This window comes from Ursus arctos, unplaced genomic scaffold, assembly GCF_023065955.2.
Source record: "Ursus arctos isolate Adak ecotype North America unplaced genomic scaffold, UrsArc2.0 scaffold_1, whole genome shotgun sequence".
Taxonomy (NCBI): Eukaryota; Metazoa; Chordata; class Mammalia; order Carnivora; family Ursidae; genus Ursus; species Ursus arctos.
In genome coordinates, this window is record NW_026622763.1 from 16,590,750 (window position 1) to 16,603,596 (window position 12,847).

Here is a 12,847-nt window from a genome sequence, read left to right on the forward strand (position 1 = left end):
CATTTTAACTTGATCACCTCTGCACAGACCCTATCTGTAAATAAAGTCACATTCTGAGGTCCTGGGGGTTAAGACTTCAGCAAATCTTGTTGAGAGGACGATAATTCAATCTCTAACTGGCCATTTACACAGATTAGCTCATTGTCTCTTGCTGAACTTTTCTTCCCACACCCACCTACCCATTTCTTTCCACCACAGCCTTCTGGCAGAACTTAGGTCAGGAGCCCATTTGGTAAACTCATTCACACCGAAGCATAATTCACTAGGATTGTCTTTGTCTATTTATAAAGTATAACAGTCCAAAAGGATATGAAGTAGTATAAGAAAGCAATAAAGTTTAATATACTGTCCATTCTGGAAATATGTACCTTCAATCAAATCACAAAAATATACCCATTCCTCACTGTAATGTGAATGGTAGCAACACTTGTGATTACAAGTAAAAACTTGCTAAGCAGCCCTTGGTTTTTCATTGTAATTAACATAAAAACTGCATTTTCTATTAATGGCAAAATAAGGTTAGATTCCATGTTGTTGATACAATGATATGTACTCATAATTTCTTACTGAAGATTACTGTAAACCTCTTTAACACTAACAAAAAACATAAACACTGCTGAAGGGACTGTAAACTTGGTAGCTACTGCCACATTATTTATTTCATAAGTGGTACAAAATCTATGAAATTGGCAAGATATTTGAACCACTCAAAGCAGCAATGGCTTTAAGTCTGTGCCCTCCTACAATGCCTCTACCCATGGCATTTAAAAGCCATGTTTGCACCCAGTGAAAGATTTATCTTTTTTAGGCTCAAAAATGTGGGATATGATGGCACAGTTATCATATTTAAGAAAAACTTAAGTTAAACTGACACTAAGAACTAAAAAGTAAGATGGGAAAGCTTTATCTGTGGTGCTCTAAAATACACAGACTTATATGCTATAGTGTCTGCCAACATGGAATCCGCATATACCGAGCCATTGCTCCTAAGGGAAATACAGGGTTAGGTTCCTATGAGGCTCTGGTCACAACATTTTTGTCAACCAAATACCTAATCTCATTTTATATGTGCTTCTGTTTAAAGGCACATTCCTTAATATACATTGCTGATTCATGAGTATCGAATTCATGGCCAGCAACACTGTAACTCCTGCCTGCATGAAACTTTTCTGTTTTCTCCTTCGGGCACACTACAGCTTTCTTGCACTTAGGAACAGTAGACAGCACGTCAGCATTCTGCCTGGGGACCATTTTAAACAGCAAAATCAACCACAAAAAGCACAAAAATGTGAAAAATTAGCCCTAGATAGACCACAAAAAGGATGCTTGTTTACAGTATCAGAGCCGAATCAAGAAGGCAAAGAATCATCAACTCAAATTTTGCCACTCTGTTCATGTCTGGGAATAACCATGAAAATGTTATGGGTATTGATTTGGGGTTACAAAAAAATTTTTTATTGAGTAGAGAATTTCTAAACATGGAAACCATGAAGAGTGAGGTACTTTAATCTGGCTTCCATGACCTATAAGTGGAAAGGAAAATCATTTTGACCTACAAAAATGACTGTTGCTTACATTCAACCTCATATTAACATCCTCATTTTAATGAAGAGGAAGCCAAGGTTCCCAAAAGCTGAGTAATGCCCGGTGGCACACACAGCTTCGAGAGACTCCTGACCTGAACTGAGATCTGTTCCCACAGAGTTGTGTGTATGAATTTCAGGCCATGAAAATAAATGTATAAGAACTGTTTTTCTTTTCCTATTTGTGACCTTAAATGCCACCAAGTGGTAGAGATGTGACATCAGTTAAGTCAGGATTTTCTCCTCTCACCACTTCCCACTCACTCCCCAGAATTGTGCTAGGAAGGTGCCTCAGGCTCAGGGGCCCTGGTGTTCTCCCAGTCATTCCTTCTGCTTTCTGCTCCTTATTAGTGGGGGAAGGGAACTCTGGGATCCCACTGCCTTTACCTTAGCCTGGGGGGCACATGTCCCGTCTGTTCTCAGGCAGGAAGTATACATCACAGACCACTTTCTTTGAAACCACCACTGGCTTCCTCACTGGCTCTCCTGGATCCAGACCCTTACTAGTCTCAAGAGACAGAAAAGTGAGGCTTTGACAGATTGCACAGAATCCAGGTCTTGGATCGTTCAAGGCATTGGCTTTGAAATTTCAAAAGCTTAATATTCTACCTTCACAGACTCTTCTCCCAAACTTTTTCCTGCTTAGAGTTTCCAAGTCTATTTTTCTAACTGAAAAAAAAAAAATCAAGAATCTATGTTTGCTTTCATTCTTTTCTTCAGGCAATAAAGGCAAAAGAATGAGTAGCCTAAAGAGTGAATAGGAAGGGATGGGGTAACAGGAAAGAAGGAAAGAATGGATGGGAAAAGAGGGAAACATAAGTTAGTGTTCAAAATACTGTCCTGCCCCATACACGTGTTATTCTTCTCTCAACACGACTTCTCAGGTAGTTGTCAGACCTAAGGAGAAGGGGCGCCTGGGTGGCTCAGTCGGTTAAGCATCCAAATCTTGATTTCAGCTCAGGTTGTGATCTCAGGATCCTGAGATCGAGTCCTGCATTGGGCTCTGTGCTGGGCATGGAGCCTGCTTAAGATTCTCTCTCTCCCTCGCTCTCTGCCCCTCCCCCCAATTGCTCTCTAAATCAATCAATCAATAAGGATGTTCAAGAATTGTCCAAGGAAGTTGCACAGACCCAGCTTTATTTGAAGAATTTCAGTCTAGACCGATGGAAATATCATTACAGTAATTTTCATTTGTGACCATGTCCAGATTAAAACAAGACTTTGCCAATCTTACTAAATAGAAGGGATCTTTTTAGGCAAATGAAACTGAAACTTATTTTCCAACCAAGAGTTGAATAGCAACCTGGCACTGATTGAATAAGAAAGCCCAGTGTGGCTGCAGCTCTGTGGCCCTTTTGCTTTGCCTGTGAAGCAGTTCTTTTAGACACAGATGGGGTGCTGGGCTACTATTTAAGCAAGACTCACATAGAATGAAATCCATCAACATGACATGACAAATCAGAGAGGAGAGTCAGGCAAACGGTACTGCTAGGCTGCATCTAAATTGCGAGAGAGAGGAAGGATGGGGAAAACAGTGTAATTAGAGGCATTTAAATTCTCTTGTAGAAGGAACAGGAAAATATGCTATATTTGAAATTGTAGTGGGAACTTGAAGTTCTAAGGAGGCAGGGATAGGAATAAAGGAACAAGGAGAAGGGTAGAATAAAAAGAAGGCATGATGTACATTCAGACTCAGAAAAGTATCTGACCAGACACCTCAAAGAATCAGAGAAGGAACAGCAAAATAACCATTTCTCCTAAGTATAGTGAGAGATACAAGGTTGGAGAGGAAAAGAATGAGAGGTGGCAGGGGGAGGGTTTGACATTAAGAAATTTAATGGAGGAAGAGTGAATATTTATCAGAGATAAAATAAAAATTGATTTTTTTTTTGAGTAAAAATATTTTCACGGTACAAAGTCCCTAGGGATGCCATTAATGTTTAATTTAGATTATACAACTGTATCGCGCTTGCTATGTATTTTTCTAAAAATAGTTTGAAAAGTGCTACCCAACCTTTTTGGCCACAGTTCAGAATACAGTTACGTAGCCTCATATAGTCCCAGAGAGGTTCTTCTCCTAAAAGCTAATTTTGTTCTTTACCTGCCAAACTGAGAAAAGAAGCAGCATGAGTTGTTTCTTCACCAAGGAGCAACTGTTAAGCCTGCTTTAGTTCTTGAAGGAGAGGCAAACATAAGGCCATTTCAAGTTTCTCTTACAAAGGTTTCTCCTTGGGGTGTCTGGGTGGCTCAGTTGGTTAAGGCTTTACCTTCAGCTCGGGTCATGACCCCGGAGTCCCGGATGGAGCCCCACATCAGGCTCTCTGCTCAGCAGGGACTCTGCTTCTCCCCCCTGCCCCTTACCCTGCTCATGCTCACTCTCTCTTAAATAAATAAATACAATCTTTAAAAAATAAATAAATAAAGGTTTCTCCTTGCACAAAGGATCTCTCACAATTGTGGGGCACTTTATGCTCTTAGAGCACTTTCAGATGATTTCATTGGAATTTTGGTGAAGTCTATCATAAAGGGCATTTTCTTTTAAGATTTTATTTATTTATTTGACAGAGAGAGAGACAGCCAGCGAGAGAGGGAACACAAGCAGGGGGAGGGGGAGAGGAAGAAGCAGGCTCCCAGCGGAGGAGCCTGATGTGGGACTCGATCCCAGAACGCTGGGATCACACCCTGGGCTGAAGGCAGATGCTTAACGACTAAGCCACCCAGGCGCCCCATAAAGGGCATTTTCTATATCATGTGTCTTTACATACTGCTTTTCCACTATCAAAACCGATAAAACATTAGACCTCGTTAATTAATTAGTTTCTTACAGCCTAAATACTCTCAAGCTTTCATTGTTTTCACTCAGTTTTGTCTTTTTCTTTCCTTCTGACTAGAGAGTTTTTATGCCCCTAGTCAGTTCTTTTGACGCTCTAAACTTCTAGTCTTTCACTTGGCAAAGTAACACAAAACCTAGAGGACCTAGAAAAAGTTCACAATGGGATAAATACCTAGCCCCCTAATACTATAGTCAACTCCTATGCCCTTCATTGGTACTGTGAGAGCCACTGTGACCTTTTGAGGTAGTCGCAGGGCATCAGGGGCTATCAACCAAAGTTTTAAAGCCAGGCTAGACCCTACTTTGAACCCTGGATTTACCACTCAATAGCTATGTGGCATCCCACATAAAGTGGTGATAGCCACTTGATACCATTTATAAAGTTTCTAAGTGCACTACAGTTCCTGCCATACAATAGACATTGAATGAATATTCATTCCTCTCCCTTACCTCATAGAAGGACTGTTGAAGTGCTGAGTCACTCACAGTTTACGTGACAAGGGCTGGGGTTTGATCTTCCTGACAGAAATAGAGGTGGAAACTCTACCCTCAAACCCCAGGGTAACTGCATGAGCTGCTGAACTCTGGCCAGCCCCCGAAACCTGCTGAAACCAGGGCATCTGCTGACACCCAAGTGGATGACACGATCTCCTTGGACAGGTCACGAGGAACCTGCATCCCATAATCCCGGTATAGCCCAAATGCATACCACAATTCCAAAGAAGACCACCCTGATTAGCCCCGTAATTACACAACAGCAAAGGCAGGTATCACCAGCCAAACAGCATCACTCAGACCTTTTCATTTGTTAATACGGGACAAAGTTTAAGTGTTTTGGCTTTAGGGGACCTACATCTTGGAGCACCTGGGCGGCTCAGTCAGTTAGGAGTTCCAGGATCAAGCCCCACATCGGGCTCCCTGTTCAGCAAGGAGTCTGCTTCTTCCTTCATCCCTCACCCCACTCAGGCTCTCTCTCTCACCCTGCCTCTCTCAAATAAATAAATAACATCTTTAAGAAAAGGAAAAAAAAAAAAAAGACCTACCCCCTTTCTCTTTTCCTGAATCTCATCTGTGAGGGGCTCCTAGACTTCTGCCTCTGTCTGGGTCAAGTTCCCTGCTTTTCCACTTCAGCACTTAATCTTAGGTCTCTAATAATCTAATTTTTTTTTTTTTTAAGCAGCACGTAAGAAAAACTAGTGTCAGCCTTTGTGGAAAAGACTTGGCCTTTCTTCCCCTCTAGAAGAAAGTAAAAGAAAGCCCCTGTGAACATAACAGGACAGATGTTGGTTCTCTGCATAAGGAAGAGAACAAAGCTGGGAGAACGGGATTGGAAGGTAGGACGAAGTCACTTCGGCAGTACAACTGATCTCTGAGACAGACAGTGGCTCGGTTTCCATGAGGACACAGTGTACTTATATTGGCCAAATACCGCAGTAGCTGCCAGAGATATGAAGATGAATGGAACACGGTCCTTGTCCTAAGGACTTCAAAGCCTAGTTGGGGGGGGGGGGCAAATGAAGCACAGAGTACAACCCATCATGATTGTGACTGATGCTAAGAAAGACTCAAAGTGAAAGTATTCTGGGTCATAGAGGGGACCAGTCAACCGTGATGGGGGGAGGGGGGTGGGAGGAACAGGACACCTCATACAAAGGCTAATACTGATACTAATTAGGCTCACCATGTTGGTTCTAGCCAGCGGTTATTTTTGTGAAAATGAAAAAAATTATAGCTTACTGACATTTCTGGTCTGTCCTAATTCTCGCATCTTTTCTCAATGATCTTTTCACTTTATCCATAAATTTATAGTTTACAAACATATATATGTGTATGTGTGTGCAGTATATACATGTGTTTGTATGGATATGTACATATGTGTTTGTACATATATATTAGAAATAGTGTGCTTTCTTTTATGACTCTTGCTTCTATTTCTCTAGCCTATGTAAAAGCGTTTAAATATGCTCGAAGCTATGCTTCTCCATTGTAGATACTAATGGTAATTTCTTCTAAATAAGCTGAAATTGGAGTCAGTATGCATATATATGTACATGTACCCCTATTAACACTAATCCCCCCAGAAACCTTCCTTCCTTTCTTCCTTGCTTCCTTTCTTTCTAAAACTTGCATCTTTGTTGTCTGGTCTGTGTTTTCTTCACCCTGTTTGTTGTCAGCATCATACACCCTGTAAGTAAGCAACATGCCTCGGGATTCCTTCAAAGAAACACCCGGAGAGGCTCAGTATTGTGGTCTTACCATGCAGCCTCTGTTCCTGCTTTCACACCTCCACAGACGCTGCAGCTTCCAAATCAGTGTGCACTTCGGGAAGTGCGGCTGTCTTTAATGTGAGGAGAAGCCCTATGTCCCGCGATCAATCCTCTCTCGATAGCTCTCGAGAGTGTTTTCCGCTAAAGGTAGATTTGCTGAAGCTCTCAGCTTTGACCGGTCGAAAGCCATCCGTCCTCGAGCTCTCTCTGAGTCACACTGATCTACGGAGAAGGGATTTATCACGTTCCCCTTTTAGTAGGAAGAGAGCTTGAAGTAGTGTAACCTGATAAATACTCCTAACTGGACCAAGGCTACATTCTGCGCAGCTCCGGAAGCACCCTCCGTAGCTGCCGCTGCTTCGGTCCACACCCACCCCGGGGAGTGGGGCCGCCCGGGTTGAAGCTTACCTCGCATCTCCCTGTTCTACAGGCCACAAAAGCACTTTGCAAACTCTAATGCATTACACAAACATAGAGTATCATTACAATTATGTGAGGAACAGCAGCCCGTTAAACACTAAAGTCTTTCTTCTTAGATCATCCGCCTCCCTTGTCTCTTTATCATCATTTACGTGAACTGCTTTGAACTAAGTTGCCTTGTGTTCCTTGGAGTCATTAAGAAGCTACCCATGTGACTGCAGACGACCCAACGAAGACTTCAACTTTTCGGGAGTATTTCTTTATTTTAAAAAAATGATGAACATTAATTTTGGATACATTGTTTTCCTATCACCTGTGGGGTTTTTTTTTTTTTTTGCACTTATAAATTTCTTCAAATTAAAAAAAAAATTAAAAATACCCCTAAGCAGAACTGCAGATGTGCTAAAACACACACAGTTAATGGCCAAGAAGTACGGACCCAATTCTGCTGAATCCACTGGCTTCTATCTCTCCCACATTTACGTTTTCCTTCTAAAAATGCTCCTTTCCTCATTTTTCTTAGTATCTCCTCCCCCCTTTGTGGTGAGAATACCCACTGTGCTTATAGTAGCATATTTATAGTAGGCACCTGGAAATAATAGGTACTAGATGCAGACATTAAGAAGACTAAATTGGGGTTCCTGGCTGGCTCAGTCACTGCAGCACTTGATTTCGGGGTCATGAGCTCAAGCCCCACACTGGGCCTAGAGCCTACTTACTAAAATAAAATAAAATAAAATAAAATAAAATAAGCTTAAAAAAGGAAGAGTAAGTCTAATAACTGTGTTAATGTAAACATGAAATTTTAATAGTGGCATACTAAATTTTATATTATGCTATGATTAAAACCAGGTGTGTGTGTGTGTGTGTGTGTGTGTGTGTGTGTGTGTAGAGGGGGTTGGATAAAATTATGAAGGAAACTGAAGGAACAAAAGATTATTGTATAGTGATATGGGGATTATGGGTGGCTTTAAAAAACTCCCTTGTAGGGGCACCTGGGAGACTCAGTTAGTTAAGCGTCTGACTCTTGATTTTGGCTGGGTCATGATCTCAGAGTCCAGAGATCGAGCCCCACGTGGAGTTCCCTATCCCCCTTCCCCCTCCCTCACCCCGTGGAGCCCCCCATGGAGCCCTGCACTGAGGCTCTTGTTGCCTTCCTCCCCAGCCAGCCAGCAGGCCAGCTGGCCAGCCAGCCAGAAGTCTGCTCTTAATTCTCTCTCCCTCTCCCTCTGCACCCCACCCCTAACAGAAATAAATAAATCTTTGAAAAGACTCCCTTGTAAAAATTTTAGGTCTGTTTACTAATAAAGAAAAACTAATGTGCTTACGTTTTTATCTTTATGGCATTGAGTCTTCCTTTGCCTCCCTTCTTTTAACTTGGTACTTTCTTTTGTGACAGCTGCTTCTGCTTCTCTGGCTTGTGCTCAGATGTTCAAATGCTAGATGGTATGCTTCTTCTGTTATACATTCTAGCTATAATGGATGATTTCTTCTGCGTAGCTGAAAATGGGGTCAGTACACAGATCTCTGGCCCTTCCTTAAGTTTCATTTCTCTGAAGTGTGATCTGTACTGTGAAGCACAATAAAGATCAGCCTTGCTTCATGTTCCCCGACACTCCCTTGCTACCCACCCTGTGCGCGCAGAGAGGAGACTCTGCTCAGGAACATCCTTTTTTAATTGCAGCCCTTCATTTCCTTCTGGATGGCCCAATCTTAAATCTGCATTGGTGCAAAATTAAAAATCACTTTCCTGATTCTCTCCTTTGGCAGATCCCATAATCCCTCTTAAGTCACCAAGCTATTACTTTTTACTCATTTGTGGTATACTTTGTCCTTTGTGAGTCATGCTCCAGAAACTTTCTGCTTGCTTAGCAATAATATTTGACCAAAAATCTTAGAATTTAGAATTACTAATGCTTCCCAATTCCCAATAGCTTCCATGTTACTTTTGCAAATGTCACTGTCAATGTATAATCTATTTGTGTATGTAATATATATGGATGTCAAAGGATGTGTCAAAAATATAAAATCACGTGTTAGAATGATACACATTGAGGGTGCCTGGGTGGCTCAATTTTTAAGCGTCTGCCTTCGGCTTGGGGCGTGATCCCAGGGTTCTGGGATCAAGCCCCGCATCGGGCTCCCTGCTCTGCTGGGAGCCTGCTTCTTCCTCTCCCACTCCCCCTGCTTGGGTTCCCTCTCTCGCTGGCTGTCTCTATCTCTGTCAAATAAATAAATAAGATCTTAAAAAAAAAAAAAGAATGATACACGTTGAATTAATGAGAGAGATTTTGACATAATGATAGACATTGAGGTGGAAGAGAAATAGGGGCAGTCATTAACATAGGGGCCCTCAGTGGATTGGTAATGCTTTCTTTCTTTCTTTTTTGAAGGGGAAGAAACTATGTTACAACATTAAGATCTGATAAAGCTGAAAGGTGGATCTATATTCTCTGTATCTATGGGTGTGTTCCCACGTTAGGCTCTATTATTGCCTATGTGCACGAAATATTTCGCAATTTAAGAAATGTCGTTGTTAAAACTTTTTATTCCATTGTGCTGGTCGTTTAAGCTGCTTTATTGATGTGTTACAGAAAACATCAGTAAGAGAATTTTGGAAGAGGAGGGGACCCATACAAAATAGAGAATTGAGAGATGTAGGTTACAGTTAGTGGAACAGGAAACAAAGGTACGTATGTTGAGAAAGGTACAAATAGGAAGTGAAGTAAGTGCATTACCTATAATTACACTAAAGGAATTAAAAATAGTGAGGCAGTCATATCATGGGGGAGGGTGTAAGTGAACTAAGCACTCATCTATCAGAATGGGAAGGAAGTCCACAGATAAAGTCTGGCTGATAAATGGAGAAGCGGCAATTTGACTATTTTACTGAGAGATAGGGAAGTAATCATGGAGAGGAATTAAGAACGCTGTTACAAAGTTAAACTTGGTTGTTTCTCAAGTGTGGGTCTAGGGTTTGGGTGGAAAGAAAAGGGGTGGAGTAGGGCTTGATGTAACAGCAAAGTATTCTGACCTTTTGGAATAAGCTCGCCAGCACCATCGATTTTTTTTTTTTTTTTGGTAAACGTGCACATGTACTGGTTTGATTTAAAAGCACAATGTGAAGACCATCAAACCCAAGAAAACGTCCCTTCCTTCAATCATCTGATCAAGTTAGTATTTACTTCTTAGGCTATATTGCATGCTTGCTGATAAATTATTTACATCCTCATCCTTTAATTGGTATCCGAGAATGGTCCTTTGTTTTTCCTTCTCTGTTTCTTTTCTTTCTTTTAATTTGTGCCCTCTGCAAACGTTTTAGCAGTGATTTCTCTATAGAAAAATTTAAAAACTATTTATCCATTTATGGAAAGCTTGTTTCTGATAGACTATTAAGAGAAACAAGGAAGGCTCCTCCAATTCAACTGGCTTAAAACATGCCTATGACAAACACGAAGAGGTAGAAAGTAGAGCCCAGAGCTGGAGGCATGGGGATAGAGCGTAACCGCTAATGGGCTTTTGAGGAGGGTGGGGTGACAAAAATATTTCAGACTTAGAGAGTGGTGATGGCCGCACGTCTTTGTGGATATACTAAAAGGACTGAATTTCACACTTTACAGGAGTTAATTTTATCGTACGTGAAATATATCTTTAAAAAATATGCCTATGAAAAAATACTACCAGTGAATAAACTAAAATGATAGTCATGTAATATGTTGAGAGTATTTTTTCTTTTACTTCCCTTAAGCTTTAGTAATGTGATATCACCTTCATAATTTCAGAAATATTTTAAACTAACATCATTAACATCAGTGTGTGGGATCACCTCCACGTGTCTAACTTTTCCTCCTAATTCCATGACCCTTTTTATTTTCTCATGCACTCTTATGTGCATAATTATTTGCATTTTAATCTATGTTCTCTATAGCTTGGCATTTGGTGTCACTCTCATTCTTGTTTGACTTTTTCTTTTTCTTTTCATCATCTTGATGCTGCCAAATCTTTACTTGTAATTTGCTTTTTCTGCTCTGTTTTCTTCACTCACTATAACACTTTGCTTTGCTGCTTTTCTTGAGAGCTGTCCCTGAAATACATATAAATGCTTTAACCAAGCTGTGACTTTGTGAAAGAGAAGCTAGACTTTCCTGCCTCGAACCATTTCTCAGTCCAATCAAAGTGGGCAGACAATCTGGAGGATGGGGGAAAGGAGAACAAGGAGAGTAAGAGGAGGAGAAACATATTTACTGAGCCCCTTCCATCTGCTGGGCTCTGTATAGGCGTTTTCCCAGTACTCCCTCAAGCCCGGGAGGCAGTGTTAGCCTCTCTTTTCAATGCAGACTCTGTGACTCGGATCACTTAAGCAACTTGCTCAAGGTCATACAGCTGGTAAATAGCAGAGGCAAATGTCAGACCTGGTTCCACCTCACTACAAAACCAGCGCTCTTTTGCCCTACACCTTTGTGTTTAGTCAGGTCAATTCTATTGAGGCATATTGCCAAGACGGCCTCCAAAGGTTGTACCAACCTATACTAATGAATAGTGAATTTTCATGTTTACTGGCCACGTATATATTTACCATTAGTAGATTTTCTGATGTATATTAGCCATTTATATAATGTCTTCTCTGAATGTCCTCCTTATTCCCTTTTCCTGTTCTCCTACTGTGTTATACATTATTTATAATTCTTATTGATCTGTAGCACGTGATCTCTATCATGACTAGGGATTCTTTGTCTTCTATGTTATAATTGTGATTTCCTAGACTGCCATTCACTTCCCAATTTTGTTTATAAGTACTTTTAAATATAAATTTATAAAATACATAATTGTTCACATTTTCCCTGGTTTTCTTTATAGTTGCATGTTTAATGCTCTTCCAAAAAAATGATTTTACCACCCTAAGGTTGTAAAAACATTTCTGTGAATTTTGTTTTTAGTAGTTTTGTAATTTTCTTTTTTATTAAAAAGTGTTCAGGTCCTTAATCTTTCTGGAGTTAAGCATATGATATGAGAGGAAATGAACATTATTCTTTGTCCTAAACAATAATCAGGTGTCCCAAACCAATTCATTGCGCTTTATATATTGAATTTGTATGCCCCCTTTGTGGAATTCTAAATGCATACACACAGCATGCATAGACTAAATTGAGATACACACGCACACACACACACACACACACATCTGTCTCTTAATTTTCTAGTCCATTCCACTGATCTCCTGCCTATTCTTAAATGAATAGCATGCTGTTAATTTTGAAATTCAGTAGAACAAATCCTATCTTCTTACAAAATCTTTTAAAATAATAAAGAATCCCCCAAAATGGCATGAATAAATAAGTAAATACGTAAGTAAGTAAATACTGCACTCAAAGATGCTGAATGATGTGCTCAAATGCATGTATCACTTAGAGGTAGAATTCAGAGAGCATTCTGTGTCCTGAGTTTGAGTCCTTTATTCATTTATTTAACACATTTTACTGAGTGCTAACTATATGCTAGAAGTTGTTGTAGCTTCTGAGAAGCCAGCAGTGAAGGAAACAAACAAACAAAAATCTATGCTCCCATGGGGTTAATGCATATTCAACATTATTATTCATTCTCAAACGGATATATCCTCCCTATACTCTGCTAAGTTTCCCAATTTTTGTGAAATAGGTCTTAGTTATTATTTCAACATTATTAAAGGAGTTAGTCTTGCACTTTATATTTCATAGCCTCTTTTTCTTGCACATAAAATTTTCAAA